Consider the following 13,281-nt stretch of genomic DNA (forward strand, 5'->3'; position numbering starts at 1 on the left):
TTCCCACTACATCTGACGCAGCTACTTGTCCACAGACCTTCCCGTACATACATACTCACACAACCACACTGAAACACTCAAATACACATAACTTCATGCTTCCAACACAAGATCACTCATTCAGTGTGATTCTATTATTGGTTGCTAACCGACGACCTGGAATTAACTAAAAGCAGAGATGCTAGGTACAGCTGTGAGGAATTTTTCTTTTCTTTTTTTTTTTTTTTTTTGTTTTTCGAGACAGGGTTTCTCTGTGGTTTTGGAGCCTGTCCTGGAACTAGCTCTTGTAGACCAGGCTGGTCTCGAACTCACAGAGATCCGCCTGCCTCTGCCTCCCGAGTGCTGGGATTAAAGGCGTGCGCCACCACCGCCCGGCAGGAATTTTTCTTGATGGAATTATTTGAAGTCGGAAGACACTTCGTAAATCTGGGCCACACCTTCTGGTGTGGAGCCTACTTACAGGACATGGAAGGAGGAAGCGTCTGTTCTTTCACGCTCCTCTCTCTCACTGAAGTTCTTGCCCTCATGGGCATTAGACCCTACTTCTTTGTGGTTCTGGCATACACTGAAGGCCAGTACAGACAGTCAGCCTTGTGAACCAAACAACCACTAGATGCTTGGTCTGTCTGTTGAAATAGCTGGACCATAGTCTGTAGGCCACTCTAATAACCCTGTTTTCACACTGATAGATTCATTTTGTCAGTTCTGTTTCTCTAGAGAATTCTGACTGACACGCTCAGCGGTGGCAAACAAACTCTGTCTCACACAAGCATTTACTCACACAGAGCTAACGCACGCATCAGAAATGTATCCAAACATATCTGTGTGCATTCACACTCACAAGCATGCTAACAGCTACACATGCTCCAAATTCCTTTGACAGTCATACATACTTTCAGGCAACCAGAAACATCCACCCAAGTTCAAGTGATATTTGCTGTTTTTACACTGGTACTCAGTCAGAACACCAGCATTTGACCCTAGTTGAAAATAAGGTCTCTGAGGATTAATATTAAAGACTGAGATAACATGCAGGAAGGGGCTGGGCCCAAAGCAAATAAAGATTTCCACAAGAGAAGGACATAAGTAGTGCAGAGTGCACAGAAGACAAGGAGACCAGCAGTGAAGTCTGCAGCACAAGATGTCCAAAGAAAAGGCAAAGGGAAGGAGCAGGGCTCTGCTGAGAGCCTGCCGTGAGGATCCCTGGTCTCCAGAGCTCTAAGGGAGCAGCACTAGAGGCTGAGTAGTCCTCACACATACACCTCCCCCATCCCATGCCCGCCCTCATTCAGTGCTAGCCTTGACTCTAGCATCTCACAAGGGGAAGATATAAATAGACCGGGTGAGGTCCACTGGTAGCCCTGTAAAGAGGAAATCTGAAGCACGTGCACACAAACACACACATGCAGAGGAGAGTGTAAACAAGAAGACAAAGACTATGTTCACATGCCTACAAGTCAAGAACTGTCAAGCAAACCAGTATTAGAGAAGCCTGGAACACATTCTCTCTGGTAGCCTCAGAAGGAAGCAGCCCTAGTGAAATTTTCTGTTGTTTGCTACATCATGTCTATAATGCTGAGGTCCAGCAGTCACAGGGGCCTCACTACACACACCTGACTCACAGTCTCACCCCCAGACTGGCCCCCAGACATACAGACACGAGAGGTTCACACACACGCATGCACACTGAGGCTTTCTCACACTGACTCATGTCATACATAGCTCATTTGTTGTTCTGCTTTCCACCTCCATTCTCAGCCGTCCACACAAAGTCTTGGTGGCCTCGCTCTGCATGACATCAGCGTGGACACCGACGGACAGACACAGAGTCTGCAGTAAGTTAATAATTCTGGTCAGCATCATCGCTGTGGGGTGGATGCTCCTGTCTCCTGGTTCAGCTTCTGAAAAGGACAGTGGAAACAAGAAACAGCCGTCCTGAATAAAATCATCTGGAGGTGTCATTTAAGGTACTTAATACCACACTCTGTTTTTCTTTACAAAAACTGAACAAAGTTTAGAATAGTTTTAGGTTCACAGAAAAATTAAGAAGATACAGAGATCTAACAAACTTCTTTTTAATGCTAGAAAATGAAACAGACCTTCACAATAAAAAAGGAAACTTAAAATTTATTCTCTTTCTCCTTTCTTTTTTTCCCCAAGAGACTCTCACAATATTACCCAGTCTAAGTCAAGTCCCTGGGTCCAAGAGATTCTCCTGTCTAAGCCTCCTGCCACTGCCACTGGCTACCTGACCATTTTTGCTACCATCTTCCTCAAAGAAAATGAGATTTAGGAGGAGGAGGTGCAGGTGCAGAGAGAGTGTGGAAGCTAGAGGAAAACCTCCAGTGTCTTTTTTTCAGGTAACATCCATTTTGTTTGTAAAGACAGGGCTTTCACAGAAACTTGTGACTTGCTGATTAAGTTTACAAGTCTGGCCAATAGATCTACACCAACCAGAGTTGGGATTACAAGCATGCATGTTACCATGCCAACCTTTTGCTGGAGATCAAATTCAGGTCCTCATGTTTACATAAGAATAATCACTTTACGAAGTGAGCTATCTACTCCACCCTAGAAAATGAGATTTCAGAGTAATATTGTGTTTAAGTAACCTTACTATATAAGCAATAAAATGATTCCAAAGTTTTGTATCTTGAAAAAGAAAACTTATCACCAGGCAGTGGTGGCGCACGCCTCTAACCCCAGCACTTGGGAGGCAGAGGCAGGTGGATCTCTGTGAGTTCGAGATCTACAGAGCAAGTTCCAGGACAGCCAAGGCTGTTACACAGAGAAGGCCTGTCTCAAAAAATCAAAACCAACCAAACAAAAACGACAAGTTATCAAATGTCTAGGAACTACAATGGGAGCAAAGACAAAGCAGCAGCATCCCCTGAGCAGCCACGTGCATGGCCAGTCAGTCCAGCTGTGGGACAAGGAGGCCACGGCTCTGTCACACAGCCACCTCTTCCCTGGCTCACTCCACAATGACAAATACTCCCATACAGCTGGGAAGAAGAAGGGGCTACAAGTGGTCCACAGCCACACACTATAGCTCAGATGCTCTGACAGTATAGCCAACACCCACCCACAAGATAAGCACTTGTCATCTTAGACTAAATGTGCACGCTCTGAGCCCACTGCAGTTTATGGGACAGCTTCTCTCACATTCGACGCCAGGAGCTCTCTTCTTAGCACACCCTCCAACTATCAAGGAATAGGGAAGAACTTAAAGGAAGCAGGTGGGGCCATGGTGTAGGAGGTTCTTCTGTTCATGTGTTGCTTTCATTGGTTAATGAATAAAGAAACTGCTTTGGGCCTGATAGGGCAGAACTTAGGTAGGAGGAGAAGATAGAACTGAATGCTGGGAAGAAGGGCAGAGTGAGAGAAGTCATGGATTCTCTGCTTGAGATGGACGCTGGTTAGAATCTTGCCAGTAAGCCACAGTCATGTGGCAAAACACAGATTAATGGAGATGGGTTAAACTAATATGTAAGAGTTAGTCAATAAAAAGTTAGAGCTAACGGCCAAGCAGTGTTTAAATTAATACGGTTTCTGTGTGGTTATTTCAGGTGTAAGCTAGCCAGGTGGCTGGGACAAACAAGCGACCCACTCTCCTTACAACAGGGCCATACCTTGAAGCTGGTGGAGGAAGAAACAAAGCGTCCTCAAACAAAATAAGTACATAAATAGGTTTGTTGTTGTTACTGTTTCAAGGTTCAGCAGGCAGAGACACCTGCCACCAGTGACCCCAACAAATTGTCCCCTAACTTATCACATACAAGTAAGACACACAAACACACATATAAAAACAAATAAAAAGACATTAAGATCCAATTTAACAAGCATGTTGCACTCTATCTTCCACCCCACTCTGGAAGGGCGTCAGGAAACACAAAATAAAGGTGAAGATGCGTCAGTCTGTCCAGGCTACTGGACCGAGCCCCTTTACCCATCTATACCAGAATCATGTGTTTAAGGGGCAAGCAGAGCAATGTCTTCCAATGCATCCTGACCACTTCTAACTCTGCAGAGGGAAAGGACAGCCACCCAACTCATGAACAATCTGCCACGCTACCCTGACCTAAAGGATTCTGTGAGTCACCCACCTGAGTCATCTTCTGTGTCTGAATCCTCTGCAGAGGGCTGTGATGACACTGGCAACTCCACCAGCTTGAGGTCATACTTTCCTTCTTTACCCATCCTGTATGAGTTAGTGCTGCCCGTGTCCCACTGGACCCTGATCCAGCCATCCTCTCCCAGCTCACCAATTACATGGCCTAAGCCTGGCGGAGGCCCATCCTGAAACAGCAAAACCAAAGACCAGGTAAGAAAGTGACTGTCCTGTTCTGGACCCACCATGGTTCCTGTATTGATTCTGTACAGAGATTTTCATTCAGCCTCCTCCTGACCCAAATATAACTAAAAAAAATGTATAGATTCTATCATTGTTTTTACTTTGTGTGGGGTGGGGTGGGAGGATTAAGACAGGGTTTCTCTGTGTAACTGCCCTGGCTGTCCTGGAACTCACTCTGTAGACCAAGCTGGTCCTGAACACAGAGATTTGCCTGCCTCTCCCTCACAAGTGCTGGAATTAAAGGCATGCACCACAACTGCCTGGCAATCATATCATTTTTAAATGCCATGAAATCACAAGCTCATGTTCCTTTATTAAAGAAAAGAATTCTGTCAACTAAGGAATTCTCTGAGCAAAGCATAGTGAGTGTCCCAGCAATCAAAGTGGCCTTTCCAATGACCTCAATCACTAGGCCTTTTAACAATATTCTGTCAAGTATCCCAAGAGAGAAAGGTATTGACAGGGTGCCATTACCTGATCTCTGACAATTTAATTTCTAAGAATACGGAGACCAAACCCATGCTTAGCAGTGTGTCTGAGAAAATCTATGTGACATCACGGGAAGGAAAATATTGTCCTCATGTCTTTTGCCTCTATTTTATTGCTCAGAAATCAATAAGTCACCTATTAATCTTGTAAGTCCTGAGTTCAGATAGCCACATATTCCAACTTCCACTGTTTGGTGTTAGATGTGCTAAGATGTTAATGAAAGCTCTGAGTACCTGGTCACCCCACTTCCAGTCCACGCCTCTCATGACCCTGGTTCAAATCTTCATCATAGCAGCCAGTTCTGGCCCTGAAACAGGGAGCTGAACAGGAGCGGTTTCCTTCCTTGTTTCCTCCAACACTGAAGCAGAGGCTCCCCGGGCAGAAGCACTCATGTCCTCCTCAACACTGTCACAAGTAGGACCTGTCAGAATGCCGAACAACAGCTGAGCCTGTAATTAGCCGCAATGTCCTACTTTTACTATTTTAAAAATTGCACTTATATGTAAGTTGCATGTCTGAGCGTGGGTTTGCACATGTGGGTACAGTGGCAGCAGGTGTCATAGAGCTGGAGTTACAGGCAGTTGTAGAGCAGCAAACACGGGTGCTGGGAACTAACTAAACTCGGGTTCTCAGCATCAGGGGAAGTACTCCTTCAACAGCAGAGCCATCTTCCCAGCGTCCAATGTGCTATGTTTTTACAGACACACCAGAAAATGTGGTGACATCATATCATCCTAGCACTAAAGAGGATCATGAGCTCAAAGCAGACTGTTCTACACAGAAGGATCCTGACACACAGAGACACACATGATAGATAGACAGTCAGACAGACAGACAGACACACACACACACACACACACAGCACAAAGATCAAGAAGAACTGATCAGCACTAAGTTTAAAGAACTTATACTGGAGTCTCACCCCCAACCCTGCAGGAAACCATCTGCAAGTGTCTTTCCTCCCTCTCCATTCCCCGGGAACTCTGCAGATGCTGGCAGGACCCAGCCTTTCTCACCCAGCCTCATCCTTTGTGTCAGCCTCCAATACCCAAGGACACTCTCACCTGGGAACTCACTGGCCGCCATTGCCTGGGAACCCAGTAGATGATCTTAACTTTCCCCCCATGGCAAGTTCGTCAGTCTCATCCCAGCCTGTAGCAGACCACATGAAGGGGCCTGGTCACCCTTTCTAACTCTATTCTATGTCAAACCTCATGGTAGACCCAGCTTTTTTCCTTCTTGTGGACCCACTCATTCCCCTTTTAGCTCATCTCCAGGCATTCATATCAGGCCCCAATACCAAGGAACAGATCCTACCCAGGACTCCCAATGGCCACACCTGGCAGCAACTCAAAATCCCAAAAGAAAGTAAAACTAAAATTTAAAAAATTTAGGAAGTCACACAAAAACCTCAGAGGTAAGCCTCACCAACAGAGTGGATGAAAGATAGAATCTCAGGCATTGAAGACAAGATAAAAGAAATAAATACCCTGGCAAAAAGAAAAAGGAAAGAAAAAAGTTAAATTCAAAAAAATTCAGGCACAAAATATCTAGAAAGTCTGGAACACTATGTAAAGACAAAATCTACGAATAAACATAATAGAAAGAGAAGAAACTCAGATCAAAGGCAGAGAAAATATTTTCAACAAAATCACAGAAGAAACTTTTCCCAACCTAAAGACGGTGATCCCTATCAAGGTCCAATAAACATATAGAAAACCAAAGAGAATGGGCAAGAAAACAGACTGCCCTGACACATAATAACCAAAACACTAAACATATACAAAAAAGAAAGGACATTAAAAGCTGTAAGAGAAAAAGTCCAAGAAATATGTAAAAGCAGACCCAATAGAATAATATCTGACTTCTCAATGAAGACTAAAATCCAGAAGGGTCTGGATCAATGAGTTTCCTAGATTAAAGTTATTTTAAATAAAGGTTATTATTACCAAAAAAGGGGTGGAGAGAAGCACCCCAACAGTCTACCAACTAGTGCAGAACATAATCAAAGTAGGCACACAAACACAAAGAGTGAAATATTATTTAACATTTTAAAAGGTCACAACATGCACCCGGAAAGTAGAGGCAGGCAGATCTCTGACCTCAAAGCTAACCTGATCTACAGAATGAGTTCCAGGACAGCCAGGGCTACACAGAGAAATCCTGTCTTGAAAAACCAGAAAGCCTACATCATAGATAAATTTAAATACATACTAAGCAAAATAAACTAGATAAGAAGAATAAAGACTAAGCCTATTTATATGGAGTACTATTGAAGAATGAAGTGTAGCTGCCTGGAGGGCTAGAGGACAGTTTAATGGATATGGGTGGTAATACTTTTGTACCAGAATATGAACTGTGTGCTTAAAAATTAGTTATAATGGTTATATTTTTATCAGATACATTTTATTCTTATACTTTATATCAGACATTATTTTACTGTAATATGGGTTTTAATTTTAGAAAATTCCATTAACAAACAAAAACCTGATCCACTTATGTCAGAAAGTATAATACCTGGTTGCTTGCCCCACACCCAACTCTCCAGGATTGATTTGACTTTATACACGGGTGCAGACATCTCTTCCTCCTCCTTCTTCTCTTTGTCAGTAAGATCTTCTTTCTTGGTTCCATTCTGAGTATCAGCACCATCATCTGGAGAATTAAAAATGTTTATGTCCATAATTGGTTTTCAAAATGCAACAGTCAATCTGGGCATGGTGGCTCATGCCTATAAACCCCAGCACATGAGTTCAGGACCATCTTGGGCCACACAGTAAGTTCCAGGCCAGCCTGGGCTACAGAGAGAGGCCCTGACTCAAAACAAGGATAGGAGGAAGGAAGGGAAGGAGAGAAGGAAAGAGAGGAGGCCAGGGGAGCATTTCTTGCCAATCTCTACAAACGTTCTACCCAAACATGGGAAGTTACAGCATACATCAGTAACTCGATATTTTATTTTTTTAAAAAAACTGCAAATGATTCAGTATAGTTTACTCAATAATGAAAGAATACAATATAAGGGATTTTCAAATTCTTTAAAGCATGAAATTCTTTCTTTAACATTTTTCAATGTCTTACTAGATTTCAATGTCTTTAGCATTTATCTATTTGGATTTCACACTAACTGCTTTAATGCAGTGGCTCAAAACTGCTGGACGACCACAGGAAGAACTAGGGAGATAACTCTAAAATCATTTTCTAACTGTCCGATGTTCTCCTCCACTGCCAGCTGAGAACCACTGCCATAAAGACCACTACCACTGAGATGACAATGTGAGTTCCATTCCAGAACCCACACAAAAGTGGTAACTGTCCTCTGATGTCCACATACCTGCCATGGCACGTGCACACGCACACACACACACACACCAATAATAAGTACATTCGAAGGACCATTATCATTGAAATATAATTCAGGAGCATTGAGGCACAAAAGAAAAGCTGAAAAAACTACCACCTTAAGCCACTGTAAAGTCTCAAACAGTAATACGTGCCTTGAAATCCCACACATGGCTGTGAAGAGAAGATGGGATGAATCTTAGCCCTAAAATGTCAACAAGTCCTGTCATAAAAGGCTCTAACTAAAATAATCACATAAATTACATATATATACATATATACTATATCTTAGAGTATATGTTTGTGTTTCACACCAACCAAATCACAAATTTTCTGTTAACTAAACTTTGTTTTTTAAAGTGTCTAGAATTCCTTTGCAAGCCCTCTCAGGTTTTAAGTGGACTTTAGTTGGCCACATGGGCGCCAATTTGTTGAAGGGCGTTTGTACCATATACCCAAGGCGTCTCTGTTCAAACCACTGAGCCTAGGTCCTAGACAGTTGCCAATGATTCAAAAAAGAAGGCCCAAGAGGAGTAAGTTGACCAATTTCAAAGAAAACAAAATTAAGAGTTCTGCAAAATCCTGTGTGCTGAACTTCAAATGCTGTTCTGCTAATGTTTTCTGTACATCAACCCTAACTGCTCCATATCCTAAATACTAAGAGGCCTTATTACTGAAAACAAGTTTTGTAGGCTAGTGTAGCACAGCCCAGAGTGTCTGCCCAGCATGACCACAGTGTTTGCTAGCAAGCTCAAATCCCTAGGCTTGATACAAAAAGTAAATTTTGCTTCGTATTTGTTTCTTTCAGCTTTGGGGCCAGTTAACCTGGGGCCACAGAGAAGCAGAAACAAGACCCTACCTCAAAAGTCAAGATGAAAGGAAAGAATTGATTCCTGCAGTTATTCTCTGACCTCCTCATGTGCACCTGCTTGCAAATATAAACACACACACACACACACACAAACACACACTAATAAAGGAAAACTTTTAAATTAAAAAACTCAAGGTAACAATATGCAGGAAGCATGTGAGGAAGGCAGATGAGAGACAACGGCGAACAGGCACAGTGCCAAAGACTGTGGGGATGAATTTGCATCCACTCACTGTATATACATTTAGGAGAGTCTGCATGTATATGGAAACTTCCACATAAACACAAGAAACAGAGCTCACTCTAATAGATGATGTAACCAAAAACATAACCTAGTAATAGTTTTCCTCCTACACTTTCCAGTCAGCTGTAACCAATTCATTCCACAGGGAGAAAAGTCATACATTCTAACAGTACCAATGCCTTTATACTGGGAATGACACTCAACAGACTCTGCAGTGAGTCTCAACCCAGGCTTTTCAGATAGACAATCTGGAGTAAGTGCTGGCATCCATGTCCTTTTTCAGTGTTGGTGCTGATTTCAATGGCCAGGCACAGCAAGAACACATGAGTCATGGTGAATTTTGAGCACTAGAGGCTTCAACAGGATTACTCCTCCCTGACAAAGGTTTACTCATGAATAATTTGCACCCAATCTCACAATAATCAACATCTATAGTTAGTAGGAAGATCTGTTTCAAAATTTAAAGGAGAAGCTATTCATGACTTCCTACAAGCTATACACTAGTTAATACAAACAAAAACTCCAGACAGCTTGGCATATTAACTAACATCTAGACAAAAATCATCAAAAGGAGAACAAAGTATCAAGATCAAAGTTCAAGTGCTTGTTCTAGCATATTACAGTCTCTGGAAAACGCAATTTACACACACAAATAAATAAGTGCAATTTTTAAAGGGGGAGGGGGAAATAGTCCAGCATGTAAAGGCACTTACCTCCAAACCAGACGATCTGAGTCCAATCCACAAGACTCACACAGCAGAGAAAACCAACTCCCAAGTTGTCCCGACATGCACACCATAGCACCTATGCACACACACAAACATGCGCACAGACACACACACGCACGCACACACAGGCACAAACACATTTTTAAAATATTACTTTAAAATGCAATTACAATGATATTTACAAAATAAAAAAGTATTCATTAAAAGCTCTTACCCTTCCTAGAAGGGAGTTCTTGATCCTGGGTTAACTCTGTCCCAGTGTACACAATTTCTCCATCTTTAACCATTTCATTCCACAGACCACAGAGTCCATCTCTTGTGAATGCGAGCTGGCAAATACAAAAAGATAAACTTAAAGAGAGATCCATATAAATCTTTTTTATTTTAATTTTTTTGTTTTTGAAAATGTTATGAGTACTCAATCTACTCCAACTCATGTGCCCCTCTCAATTCATGACCTCCTCTTCTGCAATTATTGCTATCTACATATATCATATATTGCACATATCTATACACACATATAAAATATACACTACTTACTAAGTCAATTTAATGTTGCTCATGTGTTTAGAACTGACCTTGGGAGCGGATAACCTATCAGGGGTTTCAGCACTGAAGAAAACTGATTCTCTCAGCAGGCATTGATTACCCATAGCTCTTGATGTGGGGTGGGGCCTTGTGAAATCTCCCCATCCACACTGTCATATCCACTGGTGCTAACACTGTGTAGAGACTTGTTTAGAGAACACCACTGCTGCATTGTTATGGATACAACATCCCTTCTGTATCTAGGAGACACTATCTCATAGGAGGCCCCTGGTCCTCTGGCTCTTACAACCTTTCCACCCCCTCTTCCATGATGTTCCTTTAGCCTTAGGTGAGGGTGTTCTGTTGTGTCAATCACGGTTATTTCTCTCTGTAGTCTGACCAGATGTGAATTTCTGTAATTGCCTCTGTCTGCTACCAAAGAAACTTCCTTGATAAGGGGTGAGAACTACACTCACCTGTAGATACAGGGATAGCACTGGAATACAGTTAAAAATTACATCAGTTTACTCCAGGCACAGGTAGTTGAGTAGGTTTACAGTACTGGGCACGAATGGCCTACTAAGCTGGTTGAAAATACAATTGGGCAGCTGGTAGCTACTCCAAAATCAAAGTTCAACTGTTGCACCACGGGGTATCTTAGTGGGCCTGTGATAGCTGTGTTTTGCAGGTCTCATGGCTGGGTAGGACTACTGATTCCTTTTGTCCCTTGGAAGCTTACAATATATCTTCAGATACAATAAGAGTAAGTCCTCACAGAGGGGCTTTCAAGTCAGTTCTAGCTCAATTTCTTCAAGTTCTGTGTGCAAAATGTATAGTGTCTTCAGCAACAGGGTCTTAAAGAATTATATATAGAGGGAGAAAAAACCCTGGTTCCCCTTATTTTATTCAATTATTCAATAACAAAACAATGGACTATTTACTTTACTTAAAACCAAGTAACATGTCAAAGATCAAAGAACAAAAACAGGACGGTGAAAGAGCACATTATGTCACTGTACACCATGTTGACTTTCATTAGTGGATCTGGGTTTTTGTTTGGTTTTTTTAAACAGGCTCTTACTAGGCATCCTAGTCCAGCCTCCAGCTCTAATCTTCCTTGTGTGATTACAGGAATGTGTCACAATGGCAGGTTTTATGTACAGGAATGGGTAACCACTGAGCCATCTCTCCAGCCCCACTGAGGTACTATTTTAAATAATAATCTCTATGTCTGTGTTTTCAAGTATTTCCACACTATTTCCCACTAGCAGTTTCAAAGTTTCTGGTGTCACAGTAAGGCCTTTGTCCATTTCACTGGTTTTCACACAGGATAAAAGGCAGAGGACAAGTTTCAGCCTTCTCCCCGTAGAGTCACAGCTTTCAGCATCGTTCTGGAAACCTGACGGCTCTAGCTATGTGTCTACCTGTGTGGCTCCTTGCTGCACTCTAACAGCCAGGCTTTGTGGCATTATCATGGTGTCTGTCTTACTATCACTATATAGTATAACTTGAACTAAGTATTGAAACTTCCAGAATTGCTCTTTTCCCTCAAGACTGCTTTGGATAATCACTATACTAAATTTCATGTGACATGCAAAAGGGGAGTAGGGGCATACATGCATACACATGCTCTGAAGAGATAAATCAAAAATAAGACATAGTGACTATGTATGAGGAGACACTCATGGAACATGGAGGAAGCAAAGAATATAAAAAGCAGTGAGTGTTCCTTCTAAGTGTGAAACATAAACTGTTTCAGGAGAATTGGCTCAGCACTTAGGATCACTGGCTGCTCTTCCAGAGGACCTGGGTTGGATTCCCAGCACCCACATGGTGGTTCACAGGCTTGCTGTTAATGCATAAATATACTTGCAGCCAAAACACCCATACAGATAAAATAAACATTTATCTTTAATTCAAGTTACAATATACAAAAACAAAACCTGTAACTGGAAACAAGCAAAATAACCCAGGTTTATTTTTTTAAAAATACCTTTTGAGCCAAACAAAAACAACAAACATGCTAACATGGAAGGAAAAGCCCACAGGACATCGACCCTGTACAAGAGCTACAGGCAACTAAGGAGTGCTGAGGGTGGAACACAGTCTTCCTCAGGCAGAGCACACCAATTAGTTACCCAGTACCAAGTGGTCAGCCCTGAAAACAACACAGAAGTAACATTATATAGACTGAGCAGGCTAAATTTAGGAATGTGTGTGAGTGTGTGCACACACATGGTTACAGGCAAAGAGGCCAGGTACTGAGGCTCAGGTGGTGTGCTATGTTACAGGAGTTACATCCAACCTTCATGCTCGGATCTCAAGGGAACCCAGGAGCCTTTCAAACCTCCATGTCTAAAGGGGGAGAAAGAGGAAGAAACTATGAAAACATAAAGTAAAAGAGTCAGAGCCAAGAGCCAATCAACCACGACAAGGAAAGTTCAGATCAGTGTTCAGATCGGGTGTGAGAAGTAAGGAAAGACAGACAATAAAAACAGGAATGGGAATTGGTTCACTTTTAACTGTAGAGATTTACGCAAATGCTACAGTTTAGGTAAGTGTCCCGCAAAGTTCAGTTGCAGCTTGGTCCTCAGAGGGCTACTATTACAGAAAGGGACTAGAGTGTTTGTTCACACTCAACTGACCTAGGCTGAAGTCATATGAGATGAAGGAACTCAATTGAGAAAATGCCTCCATAAGATCAGGATGCAGGCCGGCAAGCCTTTAT

At 42.4% G+C, this 13,281-nt stretch overlaps 1 pseudogene; it reads right to left on the bottom strand.

Annotated features, from left to right (window-relative positions):
* Nucleotides 1–1,707: 1,707 nt before the first annotated feature.
* On the bottom strand, nt 1,708–10,352 carry LOC130865150 (putative HERC2-like protein 3; annotated as a pseudogene).
* Nucleotides 10,353–13,281: the final 2,929 nt, after the last annotated feature.

Source organism: Chionomys nivalis, chromosome 23 (genome assembly GCF_950005125.1).
Source record: "Chionomys nivalis chromosome 23, mChiNiv1.1, whole genome shotgun sequence".
In the NCBI taxonomy this organism is placed as follows: Eukaryota; Metazoa; Chordata; class Mammalia; order Rodentia; family Cricetidae; genus Chionomys; species Chionomys nivalis.